Here is a 17,510-nt window from a genome sequence, read left to right as displayed (position 1 = left end):
AGAAAGAGGAAATGATAGGTTGGGGTCCTGTGCTAAGTGGCTTCCCGGCTGCGTTATGTACACAGGAGGGTACTCACATGTCACAGGAGCCATTCAGGGAAGGCTTTGCATTTTCTTAATAAATGCAAACTATTCTCTGATTAAATGAGGTGGACAGGCAGGGCAGAAAAGTCACAATCTCAACCTTGTCCAATCAGAGAAGACTCTGCCTTCATTGAGAAAATAAAAAGTGTTCTCTGAACGGTGCCCATGCTAAGCGGGCAACATCCTGTGTTCAGTAAGCAGCAGGGCAGCCATTAAACATAGGACCCAGAAGCCAGCAGTGATCACTGTACTAGCGGTCCTATTACAGTGATTCCCAACTTCCACAGGCATCCTACAGGTATGACATACACTGGTCCAAGCTGGAAGAGATGCACTCACAGAGGGATCTGACTCCCTGGCTAGTCAATCAGCATAGTTTATAGGGGAAGATGCCAAGGGTACTAGTAAAGAGGAGATAACAGGGCAGCAGAAGAAGAATCATCCAATCTCCTGAAAGGGAAAGCAAACCACATCCATTGTCTTTATTTCTCTTCCAGGTGCCCAGCTCAGGCAGTGCCAGTGCTTCAGGTGGCTGGCAAAGCCAAAGATGCCTTTGACACAGAAGGATTCTCCTGTTTTGCTGATCCTTTCTTAAATCAGACTGCTACAAAACCTTCTCAGTAACCCTTACAATTTAATTTGAAATAGTTGTTAAAATGAAAGTAGTTTAAAGTTGCAAAACAATAAAATATATAGGAATAGCACCTCTTAAGGCAGATGATTATAGTACCTGAAAGTGAATACAGTTAACAAGTATGGATGAACCAATTTGCTGTAGTACTATGTAAAAGGATTAAGAGACTTTGCAGCATGCATTTCCAAACAACACATTCCTGGAACACACAAAAAATTAAATGACTATGGGTGCAGGTATGTCACAGACTAGCTCAAACTCCATAATATCTCAGTAAACAGAAGGATTACTGTGTTCAGCAGCTGTACCTCAATGACGCCAAGCTTTGGAACTAAATCCCCCTTCTTCTACTTTTCTCCCTGTTGCCTTTTGTAATGTATCATATATGGAGATGTATAAGGAAGTGTTAAAACTTCTGTCAGGTTTTATTGCTAATATGGAGCAATAACATACCAATCAATAAAAAAGGACATCTTTAATGTTATGCAATAATATTCAAGAATAGTCCTAAATAGCACACTATAAAAAAGCATATAAAATACCGTATTTTCCGGCGTATAAGACGACTGGGCGTATAAGACGACCCCCCTAATTTTCAAGTTAAAACATAGGTTTTGGGCTATACTCGCCGTATAAGACTACCCCCCTTCCAAAGCAAGGCAACACCTTTGAAAAACATCAGATTTCTCATGGATCTCCAAGGTACCCCAAGTAATGTAATACATGTAATCTCTCATAATATCTCCAAGGTACCCTAAGTATAAGTATTACCAGTAGATGTAATCTCAAGATGCTGGCTGTGTGGGAATCCTGTACCAGTATACCGTATGTATGTATTTGAGAGATTACATCTACTTATACTTAGCTTACCTTGGAGATATTATACCCGGCGTATAAGACAACCCCCCATTTTTGGGGGATTTTTTTGAGGTTCAAAAGTAGTCTTATACGCCAGAAAATACAGTATAATAAATGTCTCATGCTCAAACCTGCACATATTATCTTATTCGGGCCCCTTGCACACAGGCATTGTAATTTAATGATGTTTACTCAGGAACTTGTGACGCCCATGTGCAAGGGGCCAAAAACTGTAAAGGCCTGAGTAATACTAAGTATAGGCGAGTAAAGGTGCATAAGCGTATAGACAAGTATAGACAAGTACAATTATGTATCAGACTCTGCGCTCCGAGTCCCAAATGTATGTAACAGCTGCCAGCTTAAGGTACTGGTAAAACACACAATATGAAAAACATGCAAGCAGAGCTGTTAAAATAAAATAAATAGTCCTTAATCCAGCATGGAAGAAACACAGTCCAATAATGAAAGGGATTCTCCACCCAGGTGTTAGAAGCATGCAATGGTGAGCCCGATCCTCCACCTCCACCACACACTGACTCTTACCAAAAACTATGGACCACTGTTCCCACAATGGCCAGACAGCGCAGTGGATGATTCAAAGGATAACTCAACCTTAGACATCCTGACTGATCTGATGATGGAAATCCTTCCAGGACCAAAAATACCTAATGCATGGAAAGCTGTCAAGAAGAAAGCCTCATAGCGTGATATGTTTCAACTTTTTACTCAATAAAAGGTAGAATATCACCATATTAACCAAACAACAGAATAACAAAGCGCGTATATAACACTAATGGCGTTCCTGTTTCCAACCAAGGAGATGGCCGACTTCCGAACGCGTCGTTAGAGTGATATTCTACATGGAAGGTCAAATCTGTTATTTAATTTCGCTAGATTTTGCTGGGTTTTTTATGCCATATTTTATTAATTTTTCCAATGATTTTCAAATATGGAAAAGTGGGGAAAAATGAAATGTAATTAACAACCGTAAATGAACTGTGGAAAATCAGTGAAAAGCAGCAATACTGGTGAAAACCAGTATTTTTTTCATAATTGCTACAGCCTTTAAATTTTTTTTAATTTTTTTAAATCACCAAATATCACTATATGTCATGTTTAACCGGATTAGTAATAGTCAAGGGTGCAATATAAAGAAAAAATGTGATTTTGTAAGCAAAAACAGATAAATCACTGTTATCAATAGGTACAATTCTTTACTAAATTAGTATTTGTTGTGATAACAACCCAGAAACAAAAGCAATGAAGAATCAGGGAATACAAATATTTTTGGCACACCGCCACCAGTAATTTATTACACGCCGGGAGTTTCCAGCCAGAGGTGCTAACTCACAAAATTCCAATGTGTCAGTACCTAAGAGCCCACCAAACCTGCTCAGATGACAGAAATGTTTAACAGGAATCTAGACGTCTTAGGGAGAGATTCATAAGATAGGGTTACTAGAAAAGTTGACAGCTTATCAGAGGGCAAGTGACAGTGACAACTTGATTTTTAATCAGGGAAAATCGGTGATAGCAAGCAAATTACCAGACTGAGTCTTAAATTCACATACTTAATCAATAATGTAAAGGAAATCTGCAATAAGCATTGACACCTATTGGCGAACAGTTTATTTATTAGCACGTTCTTTGGGAGATTACATACATAGTGATAAACCTTACATCCAATTTTTACAACTAATCAAGGTATGAGCAGATGTGGTGGCTGTGAATTCTGCCATTTTATGGTGGAAGGCGATGTTCTAAGATTGCCAATGAGGTTCATTACAGAGAACTAATTGTGGCACAGGTGGTGTTGTGTATGTTCTCACCTGCGCTTGTGCGCCTTTCTATGTAGACAAAAGTATTAGATCAATACAGAGATGCCTACAAGATCAAATTTATTACATTATCTCCACATATCATTTAAAATCATTGGTAGAACAGATGTTCATGTTTTGAAATGCTGGGTTTTTGGAGTTGTTACACAAAACACAGAGGTGGGAACTTTGATCAAGTGGATTTGGGAACTTAAGGCTACCAAACCACTAGGTTTGAATGACAGCTTGAGCTTTACTCCCTTCTTGAATATATAAACATATGTTTTCAAATATATTGTTTTCGGTTCAATCCAGCTTTCATTCATGAAAATATTTTGATACTACTGCGAAACTGTTGATAATTAGTTTTGGTTTATTATTATGTATGTATTTGCCTGGGCTGACCCTGTGCCGTGGGCCCTTTTTTCCTGATTTTTTTATTTTTATTTTATTTACATAAATTACTGTATTTATGTTTTTTTTTTCTTTGCTTTTTTCAGTGATGTGTGGTGTTGTGATGCTGATAACGTCATTGTGCACCCTGAAGGATGTGGTGGCTATTTTGAAAGGCTTATAAGTACATGGTCAGCTACAGGTACATTTTTTCTGCCTCAGATGCAGCCAGTTTTAACAGGCGAAACTGGTTAGGCTTCTTCATCTTAACCCAGCCCTCTTTCTCTGGCACATGTTTTTTCTAAGCAGGACTGTTAAGTATTATTTCTTTTTACACTATATACTATATCCACTATGTTCAACTTGGTGCATAGAGGCTCTTAAACATTGAGGGCTAAGTTAATTGCAGATTACAGGCCGTTGCATGGACCTAACTGTAAATTTCCTGCATCTGTGGTTTCCATGTTAAGAGTGGAAATGCCAACTGGATGGAGGCATTCTGCATAGCATACTGTACATCGGATGAACTTTGAGATATATAACCGGGCAAAACTTGGACATGAGGCCCCACTCATGACCATAATGGGAAAAATAATTCAAGCGATAAAAATTAACTGTATAAATTGCATATATTAAGAGCCTTAACCTTTGTACTATGAATTCACAGTTTCTAAAATTTTCTCTAACCAACTCTTCTTTAATCAAAGATCATTACACATTGGGTATGTATGTATGTACTGTATGTATATATATATATATATATATATGCTCTTACATCACAGTCGCCATCATTTCCCTATAGGCCATGAGTCCCTCCTTACATCAGAGTTCAGTGTCCCCCCTTACATAAGAGTTCTCCTTTAAGTCAGATCCCCCCCCCCAGCATCTCTCCTACTTACATCAGAGTCCACAGAATTCCTATTTACATTAGAGTCCCCCTCTTAAATAAAATTTCACAGAGCCCCCTTTACATCAGAGTCTCCAGAGTTTCCCCCTCACACTGTAAGAGGGAACTCTGAAGACTCTGATCTAAGAGGAGTTCTGGGAACCCTGATTTAGGGGGAATTTTGGGGACTCTGAAGTAAGGGGAGTTCTGGGAACCCTGATTTAAGGGGGAATGCTGGAGACTCTGATGTAAGGAGAGTTCTGGGAACCCTGATTTGAGGGGGAAAGCTGGGGACTCTGGTGTAAAAAGGAACTCTGTGGTCATCAAAGCTCCCCCTTGCATCAGAGTTTCCAGAGTCCCCCTTACACTTCCCTTCCTCAGTCCGCCACAGTCTAGGGCACGACCCACTGCAGAAGGCTGCCATACCTGAGACCCCACAGAGGGCACTGTAAATTCCAGTATAGTGCACTGCCATTCCTCCCTGGGGAATGGAAGCCTGCTATGCTTGGACTTGTACTGCTCTCTGTAGGGGACTGAAGAACTACTGCCTGCTATGCTAAGACTTGTAGTGCCCTCTGTGGGGACTAAGGCATGGCAGCCTGCTATTCTGGAACTTGTAGTGCCCTCTGTGAGGAACTGAGGATTCCTCAGTCCCCCACATTCTAGGGCACTATAAGTCCCAGCATAGTGGGCTGTCATTCCTCAGTCCCTCACAGCTGGGGGGAAAAACAACACAGAGTTAAACATCTAAAGGACAACTCCAAACAAAACTATCAATATGCTATATAATGTCACAGCCCCACTACCCCTCACCTTCCACCTCGGGTGCTGTCATTGTGTAGGGCAAAGGGCTCCAGCTCCACCATGTTTGGCTTTGATGTCAGATATGCAGGATATGCAGACTCCACTTTCTTCCCTGGCAACTGACTCTGGCGTCATGGGGGCCCTCCTCCTCCAGCCACCCAGGGGCTCTCTCCTTCTCCCTCAGCCACCCAGGAGCCCTCGCCTTCTTCCCCAGCCACCCAGGGGCCCTCTCCTTCTCCTCCAGCCACTCAGGTGCCCTCTCCTTCTCCTCCAGACACCCAGGGGCCCTCTCCTTCTTCTCCTCCAGCCACCCAGGGTCCCCCTCCTTCTCCTCCTCCAGCCACCCAGGGTCCCTCTCCTTCTCCTCCTCCAGCCACCCAGGATCCCTCTCCTTCTCCTCCTCCAGCCACCCAGGATCCCTCTCCTTCTCCTTCTCCAGCCACCCTGGGTCCCTCTCCTTCTCCTCCAGCCACCCAGGGGCCCTCTCCTTCCCCCCAGCCACCTAGGGGCCCTCTCCTCCCCAGCCACTCAGGGGCCCTCTCCTTCTCCCTCAGCTACCCAGGGGCCCTTTCCTTCTTCCCCAGCCACCAAGGGGCCCTCTCCTTTTCCTCCAGCCACCCAGGGGCCCTCTCCTTCTCCCCCAGCCACCCAGGGGCCCTCTCCTTCTTCCCCAGCCACCCAGGGGCCCTATCAATCTCCCTCGGCCACCCAGGGGCCCTTTCCTTCTCCCTCAGCCACCCAGGGGCCCTTTCCTTCTCCCTAAGCCACCCAGGGGCCCTTTCCTTCTCCCTAAGCCACCCAGGGGCCCTTTCCTTCTCCCCCAGCCACCTAGGTGCCCTCTCCTTCTCCCCCAGCCACTCAGGGGCCTTCTCCCCCAGCCACCCAGGGGCCCGCTCCCTCCCCCAGCCACCCAGGGGCCCTCCCCCCAGCCACTCAGGGGCTTTATCCTTCTTCTCCAGCCACCCAGGGGCCATCTCATTTTCCCCTAGCCACCCAGGGACCCTCTCCTTTTCCCCTAGCCACCCAGGGACCCTCTTCTTCTCCCTCAGCCACTCAGGGACCCTCTTCTTCTCCCTCAGCCACCCAGGGGCCCTTTCCTTCTCCCTCAGCCACCCAGGGTCCCTCTCCTTCTCCCCCAGCCACCCAGGGGCCCTCACCATCTCCCCCAGCCACCCAGGGCCCTCTCCCTCTCCCCCAGCCACCCAGGGACCCTCTCCCCCAGCCACCCAGGGGCTCTATCCTTCTCCAGCCACCCAGGGGCCCTCTCCTTCTCCCTCAGCCAACCAGGGGCCCTCTCCTTCTCCCGCAGCCACCCAGGGGCCCTCTCCTTCTCCCGCAGCCACCCAGGGGCCATCTTCTTCTCCCCCAGCCACCCAGGGGCCATCTCCTTCTCCCCCAGCCACCCAGGGGCCATCTCCTTCTCCCCCAGCCATCCAGGGGCTATCTCCTTTTCCTACAACCACCCAGGGGCCATCTCCTTCTCCTTCTCACACTGCTGCAACTTTTATATCTGAGGATTTAAAGCAATCTTTTACTTGGGAGATTTCCCTGACTGCGCCCTTCTAAATGTTGTTGCCCCGCCACTGGCCGCGAGGCCCCTGTAGGTGCGAGGCCTTAGGCGACCGCCTAATTTGCCTAATTAGAGAGCCGCCTATGGTTGATGGGACCAGGCAGCAGTGTGTAACTTTGGACACATCTACTTGTTTATCACACCTGCTAGCTATTTGGGAACCTATTGGATTATAGGCTTGTATCTGTCTTTCCCTGGATATAATTAATTATAGGGGCTGTACCATGAAGAGTCTTGTATAAAAAGCTGAACTTTTTCTTTTACTACATACAGGATTTCGTTGGGTTTTAGGTGAAGGTCCATTAATTGGTACATTCAAATAAAATATTTATATACAAGTTTAATATACTACTTATACAGAACCCATAGTTCATTTGTGCGGGTCATTGTTTTACATGCGTTTTGGCAAAAACATTTTTAAATTGTTTGTGTATTTTTTTTAATAAAGTATAGTACCTTATAGGTTACATGAATGCTTATACTGGTATGGTTTATTTTCTGGACAGATATATTGGTAAGTCATTTTAGGTGTAGAGTCTCAAACCCATTTTTTATGATTAAGTATATATTTCAGATTTAATACCATTGACTTCTACTTTATACAAGTATAGAAGTATAATTATTTTAAAGGTTAGGACTTTGAGGCTTCTTTAGTAATCCACCGAAACTTAGCCAGTAGCACATTGTCACTGCTTTAGCAGCTTACCAGTGTCAGGCACATAAAACTCTTAAGAAGCAGAGTACATACCTCACTCCTACTCTCTTCAACCCCTGGTCAAGTTACCTGACACCAGTGGCGGCTGGTGAAGTTTTAGGATGGGGGGGCGCAAGACCCCGCCCTTCTATTTTGACCCCTCCCATTTCTCAGAAGCCCCATCCCTTATAGACTCCACCCATTTTGTCCCCTGTATTTTGCTTGCGTGAACCAATTCTCCCAATATATCACATATTAAGGGGTCCATCAGTACTAGTATATCCCATAATAGGGAGCAGGGGCCCTATTATGGGATATACTGTGAGAGACACCCTATTATGGGATACACTGACTGAGAGTGGCACAAACCCCACAGTACAGGCCCCCCTAGCACAGACCCCACAGTACAGACCCCCTAGCACAAACCCCACAGTACAGACCCCCTAGCACAAACCCCACAGTACAGACCCTCTAGCACAAACCACACAGTACAGAACTCCTAGCAAAATCCCCACAGTACAGCCCCCTAGCACAAACCCCACAGTACAGACCCCCTAGCACAAACCCCACAGTACAGACCCCCTAGCACTAATCCCACAGTACAGGCCCCCTAGCACAAACCCCACAGTACAGACCCCCTAGCACAAACCCCACAGTACAGACCCCCTAGCACAAACCCCACAGTACAGACCCCCTAGCACAAACCCCACAGTACAGACCCCCTAGCACTAATCCCACAGTACAGGCCCCCTAGCACAAACCCCACAGTACAGACCCCCTAGCACAAACCCCACAGTACAGACCCCCTAGCACAAACCCCACAGTACAGATCCCCTAGCACAAACCCCACAGTATAGGCCCCCTAGCACAAACCCCACAGTACAGGCCCCCTAGCACTAATCCCACAGTACAGACCCCCTAGCACAAACCCCACAGTACAGACCCCCTAGCACAAACCCTACAGTACAGACCCCCTAGCACAAACCCCACAGTACAGACCCCCTAGCACTAATCCCACAATACAGACCCCCTAACACAAACCCCACAGTATAGACCCCCTAGCACAAACCCCACAGTACAGACCCCCTAGCACTAATCCCACAATACAGACCCCCTAGCACAAACCCCACAGTACAGACCCCCTAGCACTAATCCCACAGTACAGACCCCCTAGCACTAATCCCACAGTACAGACCCCCTAGCACAAATCCCTCAGTACAGACCCCCTAGCACAAACCCCACAGTACAGGCCCCCTAGCACTAATCCCACAGTACAGGCCCCCTAGCACAAACCCCACAGTACAGACCCCCTAGGCCTCCTTTCAATGCAGTGACCAGCGTACATGCCCTTTCAATGTAGTGACCAGTATACAGGCCCTCTTTCAATGCAGTGACAAGCGTACGTGACGTCACCGGCCACTTCTAAAGTATCTCCTAAATGCTGTATGTTTTGGTGATATTTACTGTACCTATAGGTAAGCCTTATTCTAGGCTTACCTATAGGAATGAATCAACAAAGGGAGTTTACTCCCACTTTAAATGTGGTGGCTGCATTCATTTTCTTTTTAGGCTTTTTTCCTTTATTTTCACCTGGTAATCGGGCCAATAACTAAGGTGCTGTCTTAGGGTGTCTCCACTCTGGATAGAGAGGCAAGGGAGACACCTTTGGGCATGATCATGGTCAGTGTAGGGATCGCCCAGCGCCCAGTGTTCATATTACTGCATGGGGAGTTGTCACTGTACTCATAACTGAGCAAGCCACGTGAGCAGTGGCGTAGCGTGGGTTGTCGGCGCCCAGGGCATGTTAAATGATATGCGCCCCCTAACCCATGGACCTTTAGCTCTGGTCACGTGATCCCCTTGTGTCAGTTAGTGGTGGCTGCAGGGGAGAGGACAGAGCGCTTGACAAAGGCCAGTAAAGTCTGGAGCGGGGACATCATCCATAGGTTCCCATGTCCCATCTGTTGTTGGTGGTTGTATGGTCACATACCTCAGAACTCCTAAACCTTGGGTGTTCCAATATGCAAATCTTTACCAGCAACTGTTGTAGAATGCCCGTCCTCTCCACCCTTTATGTAAGGGAGGTCATCCATTAAAGTTATGAACCAATAACTACCATTGGACCCTGACCACTTCCTCTGGCTGGACTAGATCGGTATATGATAGAGCTCTTGGGGGGAATTTTTCACCAGGTACATAACTGGAATGCAGCACCTACAGAGCCTCTTTTTATGCCCTGAGATAGTTTGGAAGGCTTAAAAAGTTCACAGTTTTTTCACTTTATGCTATACATGACAATGGAACAGAAAGGAGGGGGGGGCAGAGGAAGGGGAGTCGAGAGGATGGGGGAAGTGGAAAGAGTGGAGGGAGGAGAGAACAGGGTGGGGGGGAGGACAGAGAGAGGGAGAGAGGACAGGGAGGAGAGGACAGAGGGAGGGGGTGAGAGAGGACAGAGGGGAGAGGGGGTGAGAGAGGAGACAGGGGGGTGAGAGAAGAGACAAAGGGAGGGTGAGAGAGGAGACAGAGGGGGGTGAGAGAGGAGACAGGGGGTGAGAGAGAGAGGACATCGGGAAGGAGGGGTGAGAGAGAGGACAAAGGGAGGGAGAGAGAGGACAGAGGGGGAAGAGAGGACAGAGAGGATGGAGGGAGAGAGAGAGAGGACAGAGGGGGAAGAGAGGACAGAGAGGACAGAGGGAGGGAGAGAGATGACGGAGGGAGGGAGGGAGGGAGAGAGAGGACAGAGGGAGGGAGGGAGGGAGGGAGAGAGAGGAGGGAGGGAGGGAGGGAGAGAGAGGAGGGAGGGAGGGAGATAGAGGACGGAGGGAGGGAGAGAGAGGACGGAGGGAGGGAGGGAGAGAGAGGATGGAGGGAGGGAGGGAGAGAGAGGACTGAGGGAGGGAGGGAGAGAGAGGACTGAGGGAGGGAGGGAGAGAGAGGACGGAGGGAGGGAGAGAGAGAGAGAGGACTGAGGGAGGAAGGGAGAGAGAGAGAGGACGGAGGGAGAGAGAGAGAGGACGGAGGGAGGGAGGGAGAGAGAGGACGGAGGGAGGGAGGGAGGGAGGGAGGGAGAGAGAGGAGGGAGGGAGAGAGAGAGGAGGGGGGGAGGGAGGGAGGGAGAGAGAGGAGGGAGGGAGGGAGAGAGAGAGAGAGAGGACGGAGGGAGAGAGAGGACGGAGGGAGAGAGAGAGGAAGGACGGAGAGAGAGAGAGGAAGGAGGGGGGACAGAGAGAGAGAGGGGGGACAGAGAGAGAGGGAGACAGAGGGGGACAGAGGGAGGGAGGGAGAGAGATAGAACAGAGGGAGAGAGAGAGAGGACGGGAGGGAGAGAGAGAGAGGAGGGGAGGGAGAGAGAGGGAATGGGAGGGAGAGAGAGAGAACAAGAGGGAGAAAGAGAGCGTATAGGAGGGAGAGAGAGGGAGAGGATTGGAGGGAGAGAGAGAGAGAGGATAGAGGGAGGGAGAGGACAGAGGGAGGGAGGGAGAGAGAGGACAGAGGGACTGAGGGGGGGAGAGAGGACAGAGAGAGAGAGGAAGGAGGGGGGACAGAGAGAGAGAGGGGGGACAGAGAGAGAGACAGAGGGGGACAGAGGGAGGGAGGGAGAAAGATAAAACAGAGGGAGAGAGAGAGAGGACGAGAGGGAGAGAGAGGACGGGAGGGAGAGAGAGAGAGGACGGGAGGGAGAGAGAGGAGGGAGGGAGAGAGAGGAGGGAGGGAGAGAGAGGACGGAGGGAGGGAGAGAGGAAGGACGGAGTGAGAGAGAGAGAGGAAGGAGGGGAAAAGAGAGAGAGAGGGGGGACAGAGAGAGAGAGAGAGACAGAGGGGGACAGAGGGAGGGAGGGAGAGAGATAGAACAGAGTGAGAGAGAGAGAGGAGGGGAGGGAGAGAGAGAGAGGAGGGGAGGGAGAGAGAGGACTGGGGGAGAGAGAGGGAATGGGAGGGAGAGAGAGAGAACAAGAGGGAGAAAGAGAGCGTATAGGAGGGAGAGAGAGGGAGAGGATTGGAGGGAGAGAGAGAGAGAGGATAGAGGGAGGGAGAGGACAGAGGGAGGGGGGAGAGAGAGGACAGAGCGACTGAGGGGGAGAGAGGACAGAGGGAGGAGAGAGGACAGAGGGGGGGAGAGAGGACAGAGGGGGGGGAGAGGACAGAGAGAGGGAGGGAGGGGGGAGAGAGGACAGAGAGAGGGAGGGAGGGGGGAGAGAGGACAGAGGGAGGGAGAGAGAAGGGACAGAGGGAGGGAGGGAGAAGGGACAGAGGGAGCGGGAGGGAGGGAGAAGGGACAGAGGGAGGGAGGGAGAAGGGACAGAGGGAGGGAGGAGAAGTAGGAGAAAAGAGAGAGCGGGGAAGAGAGGACGAGAGGGGAGAGAGGACAGAGAGGGGGAGAGAGGACAGAGAGAGGACAGAGAGAGGGGGAGAGAGGACAGAGAGAGGGAGGGAGGGGGGGAGAGAGGACAGAGGGAGGGAGGGAGAAGGGACAGAGTGAGGGGGGAGAAGGGACAGAGGGAGGGGGGAGAAGTAGGAGAAAAGAGAGAGCGGGGAAGAGAGGACAGAGAGGGGGAGAGGGGAGAGAGGACAGAGAGAGGGAGGGAGGGGGGAGAGAGGGAGGGAGGGGGGAGAGAGGACAGAGAGAGGGAGGGAGGGGGGGAGAGAGGACAGAGGGAGGGAGGGAGGGAGGGAGGGGGGGAGAGAGGACAGAGGGAGGGAGGGAGAAGGGACAGAGGGAGGGGGGAGAAGGGACAGAGGGAGGGGGGAGAAGTAGGAGAAAAGAGAGAGCGGGGAAGAGAGGACAGAGAGGGGGAGGGAGAAGATGGAGAGCAGGATGGGGGTGAGAGGACAGAGAGGGGGAGGGGAGGAGAGAGGACAGACAGGGAGAGGGGGGAGGACAGAGAGAGGGAGGGAGGAAAGGGAGAGAAGAGAAAGGGGTGGGTGTGCTCCTCCTCCATAGACATGCTGGACATTGTAGTCCCCCGAACTCCCCAGCAATCCCGTCCAGCATCTGCCTCTATCACACACAGTCCTGTACTCACCAAGCACCTACTTCTTGCAGGGCTAGCCTACTCCCGAGTCCTGCTGCACCCGCCCCAGGTCCTTTTCTTATCACTTCATGGAATGTGTCAGGGAAAGATAACTCCGTGGCTGTGTGACAGAGACTATAGTAAAATAGTGCAGGACTGAGGAGTGAATTGGACAGCACGCTGCAGCATGGAACAATTGCAGGAACCGTGTCCCTGTATCTATGTCCCTCCAGGAGCTGAAAGCCAGGGGGGGGGGACACATAGATACAGGGACACGGTTCCTGCAATTGTTCTATGCTGCAGCGTGCTGTCCAATTCACTCCTCAGTCCTGCACTATTTTACTATAGTCTCTGTCACACAGCCACGGAGTTATCTTTCCCTGTGTCAAGTCAAGTGTCATATTGTGGTTGCTGGGAGGACCCTGAGCTGTATGAAGTGTGACATGATCTGAGGAGGGAGCAGAGCCCAGCCAGCGCAGCAAGTGGATGAATCTCAGTACAGTACTGTGTGTGCTCCGATCCCCCTCCCGCCCGGATTGACAGCCACACACTGGGAGCTGCTGGAGGAATCAGAGAGAAGAGAGTTCTACCGACCTACACCCGAGTCGGACTCGAGTCGAGACGCTGCGCGGCTGCGGCCTGGTGAGGTGACTGGTCGGGTCGTCCCTCTCTGAATCCGATTCCGGTCTGCTCTCCGGTCCGCTCTGCAGTGCCCGTCCGTCCACTGACTCGTGACTGACGTAGGCGACGTCAGCGGGGTCACGGGTCAGCATCGGATGTCCTGGATGATGATTGGTCCAGGCTGGAGACTGGACCAATCACAGCCAGGAATCCACGAAGTGGGGGTGTCCAAGCGCTGTACCCAGCGCCCAGGTTACGCCCCCAGAAGGCAGCCAATCAGCGCTTCTTCTGGGTCGTAACCCCGCCCCCCCCCCCCCCCCCCCCGCCCCCAGCCTCCACATAGGTCGGCGGCGGCGAAGTTTGGAACGCAATTTTTTTTTTTGTAAAACTTTATTATTCATTTTGTCTTTTTTTGTCATTTTTTTTTCTTTTTTTAGGGGGGGCGGCGCCCTGGCGCCCCCTATGCACGGGCCGCCACTGCCTGACACCGACTTCATCCCCCCATTCCACAGCACCTTCCATCCGCCTTCCATTCACCTTTCCTCCCTGCCCTGCAAAGACAAAAAAGCTTGTTTAAACCCATTCAATAACTTTCTTTAAAAACCTAAATATCTGGAAATATGTGCTAAGACTTTTTGTAAGAGTTAACTTTGACATATATATTGTTCTGCTCAATATCTTTTTTCTACTGTAATGTCCCCTGTCATAAACTGAATATGAATTTTAGCAAAAGATGAAAATGCTAAAGTCCCCAACTTGCGTAAGCCTCCTCGAGTCCTCTATATCTGTTTTGAATTCCTAAGATTTCTTGGCTCCAGGGTACAGAACATGATTGAAGTAAATATCTTCTCTGTAAATGTTTGTGATCACATGGCACAGGGAGAGGTGTATGATCACATGGAGTATCAGGCAGTAGTACATTATTCTAGCAAGGCTAATTTGTGCTATTCGATGGAATATAATAAAGGTGATCCAGAAATCTCTGTAGGAGTGCTGAGAAGACAAAGGTCTTTGTGTAACAAAGGGTGAGCATAGCTCGGCAGCTGAGATTCCCAGAAACTGAAATGTTTAAATCTTGAAACTGCTGGGATGTAAAATAAGCCTATGCAACACAGAACATTTGTCACAGCTGGTGGGCAGAATGTGATGTTGTCTAATGCTAATAAGTGCTATTATCATTACATCTTATGTTCAAACTCACCATATCTCTCTCTCCCTCTTCTCTTTCTACTGAACATAAAAAATGGAAGTACTCCATTTAGTGCACAAAACACAAGTGTAATCTTTACAACAATAAGGCATAAAGAGCTTTGCCTGTCACTTGAACGGTGTCTACTTCCTGCAATCAAAGAGAATTGTACAAATTGTAATTTGCTCTTCAAGTAATGGGCAGACATTTATTTTCCCATTAATGCAATTTCTTCATGCACAGCCATAAAAAAATAATTTAACTTTTTCAATTTCTGTTCAGTTATGGAATTTAGGGTACATTATTTATACTTTTGTATGCCCTTTTTTGCTTTAGTGAAAGATGAGCACATTTTAAAGCTTCTATTTACAGTTCTGAATGATCTGGACAGTACGAAGAAGCCCTGGAGACATTCTAAAAAGGAATTTAAGAAACAAAATTTTCACTTTCAAAGTCAGAATGCTGATGTTTGTCATAATTTTTAATGTAAAGTCAGACTGTTGTGATTAAAAGATACAATTCTTTAAAAGTTAGAATTTTGAGATTACTTTTTTATTTTTATCACTGTTGGAAGACAACATGTTTTTTTTTTAAATCAGATGTTTCTAGGTGGTCGAAAAGTGATTACATTTAGCCTGGAATGCCAGCAGTGCAAGATGACCCAGCAGGGTGTGTGCAACTCAAGAGTGCTTATCAGAGATTTCATCTGGAAAAAGGAGTCATGCATACCCCTGGAGTATAGAATAGGAGAGCTTTGCTTCAAACCACCTGGTGTAATGAAGATTAAAGTGCCTATTCGCCATGAGCTTGAAAAGGCCAGCTGCCTTTGGAATGTTGACCTGGGTCAAAGCAGTGGTTCATGGACTAATAGTGCCCCTAGTGGTCAGAGGAAGAATTGAATTCCTGGTGCTTAGGAAGGACGGCCTCTTATGGATTTTCATTGGACAGAGAATTGGACAGGCGGGCAGAGGGTGTTTGTGTGGGTGGGTGGGGACTGAGTAAGCTTTAAAAAATAATGGTCAGCTAGAGTTTTTTCTCTTTTCTCCTGGAGCCCAGCTAACCTGCAGAACACTAAGGACGACAGTACGTAACGTTGTATTTTTTATGCTCTGCAGTATTCTTTTAGTGTTTTGTGTTAGCATTTCTACTTTCTGTATAATAAATTAAAACCTTGCCTGTTTAAGCAGTGTGTTTATTTTTATAGCTAACATTGTTATTATATCCTCACCATTTACCTTATCAGAAGCTTTGATAGTCTAGCTAACTATAGTGAATACATATTTATAAAATATAGGGGAAATTCAAAACCACCCCATATTTATTTCAATCACAACAAATTCTGGTTCCATGAAAACTCCAAATTCTGTGATTAAAGTCCGAATTCTGTGATTAAAATCAGAATTCTGAGATTAAATGTCAAAATTCTGAGAATAAAATTTGTAATTCTAATTTGCAAAGTTAGAGTTCTGAGTTTAAAAGTTTTCTAAATTTAGAATAAGTTAAAGTTATAATTTTGTTTCTTCTTTTTTTTTTTCTTTAGGATGTCACCGGGGCTCTCCCATACCCTTAATATAAGTGTTGTTCTTAGTTTTCATTTTGGTGATCCCTTAGTAACATTTCTTACTTTCACCAATATCTTCTACGCAAAAAAAGGTTTTCTCTTCCTGTGGTTGAAGAGTTATTTTCTGTCCCAGTGAAAGTGATCATCAGTAGAGGATATGAGGCAAAACCTCCAATACATGTACCCAGACAGAAAAAAAATATGCTGTTACAACTGTTCCCCCATTGTATCCAGAACAAGAAATTTTTTTTATGAAAACTAGTGAAAACAAAACTTTTTTCTATACCTGTAAACCATATCCTTAGGCCTCATGCACACTCGAGTTTTTCCAGCTGCTAATAGGGGCTTCAGGCGGGGTTCAAACTGTTCCTGCATGTTAGCCTATGTGTCCATGCACACACCGGCTTTTAGCAATGTTTAGTGGCAGGAGAGTTTAGAGGCAGGGAAAAAAAACACTGCTAGTTCGTCCAGGATTTAGCAGAGTTTGGGTAGAAAAAACATTTGTAAATGCTTTTAGCGCGTAAGCATTAATTAAGTTCAATGGCCAGAATACATTTTTTATTGTGGCCAATGAAATTAATTAATGCCCAAATGCTTGATGCCTGTACATGCGCCTAAAACACTTTTACAAGCGTCAGGCATTTTTTCAGCAAAAACACGCTGGTTTCTAGGACAGTTAAAAAACGTCCAGTGTGCATGAGGCCTAAAAGTCCAACTGCAATTTTAGGGAAATAATCATTTGAGGGTAAATAATTACTGCTTTCATGGCTGCTCATGGCTCTAACCACAAATGCAAAAAAGTAAAAAAAAAACTGATATAAATGGGACCGGGCCCACTGGGGTAATTCCCTTTCTCCATTGGTCCAAGTGACCACTGTCTGTGTGACAGAAAGTGATAGGAAATCTAAACTTTTAAGTTGTCTCTGGAACAAGGAAGGACATCCTTCAATGGAAATTTTTGTTCTGATGGCAACTGTCTTGTTCTGATGGCAACTGTCTTGTTCTGTTGGCAACTGTCTTGTTCTGATGGCAACTGTCTAAGAAGGGATTTCCCTCACTTTGTGACAAACCACATAACAGTGTCTGGGGTATTTATAGCATTTAGCTTTTATTCATATTCATTTTAAAATTTTAAATTTTAAATTTAAAACAACAATGTTGTCTCCTGTTAACATTTGGGTATTCTTTGACAACCAATCAGACTTTTAGATTTTTGTAGCTAGATCAGTAAAAGACTAATTACTGTGGATTATGGGACACATTGTACATCATAGTGACAGGGTGCAGCTTCCAATGCTGCAAGCTTGCTTTCCTCATTGCACTCTTCTCAACAGTAGCACAGAGATAAATTTTACATTAACAGATTAATTTATATAGTTCTTCTCAT

This window comes from Pelophylax lessonae (genome assembly GCF_965119305.1).
Source record: "Pelophylax lessonae genome assembly, chromosome: 2".
Taxonomy (NCBI): Eukaryota; Metazoa; Chordata; class Amphibia; order Anura; family Ranidae; genus Pelophylax; species Pelophylax lessonae.
Note: the sequence above shows the minus strand (reverse complement) of the source record.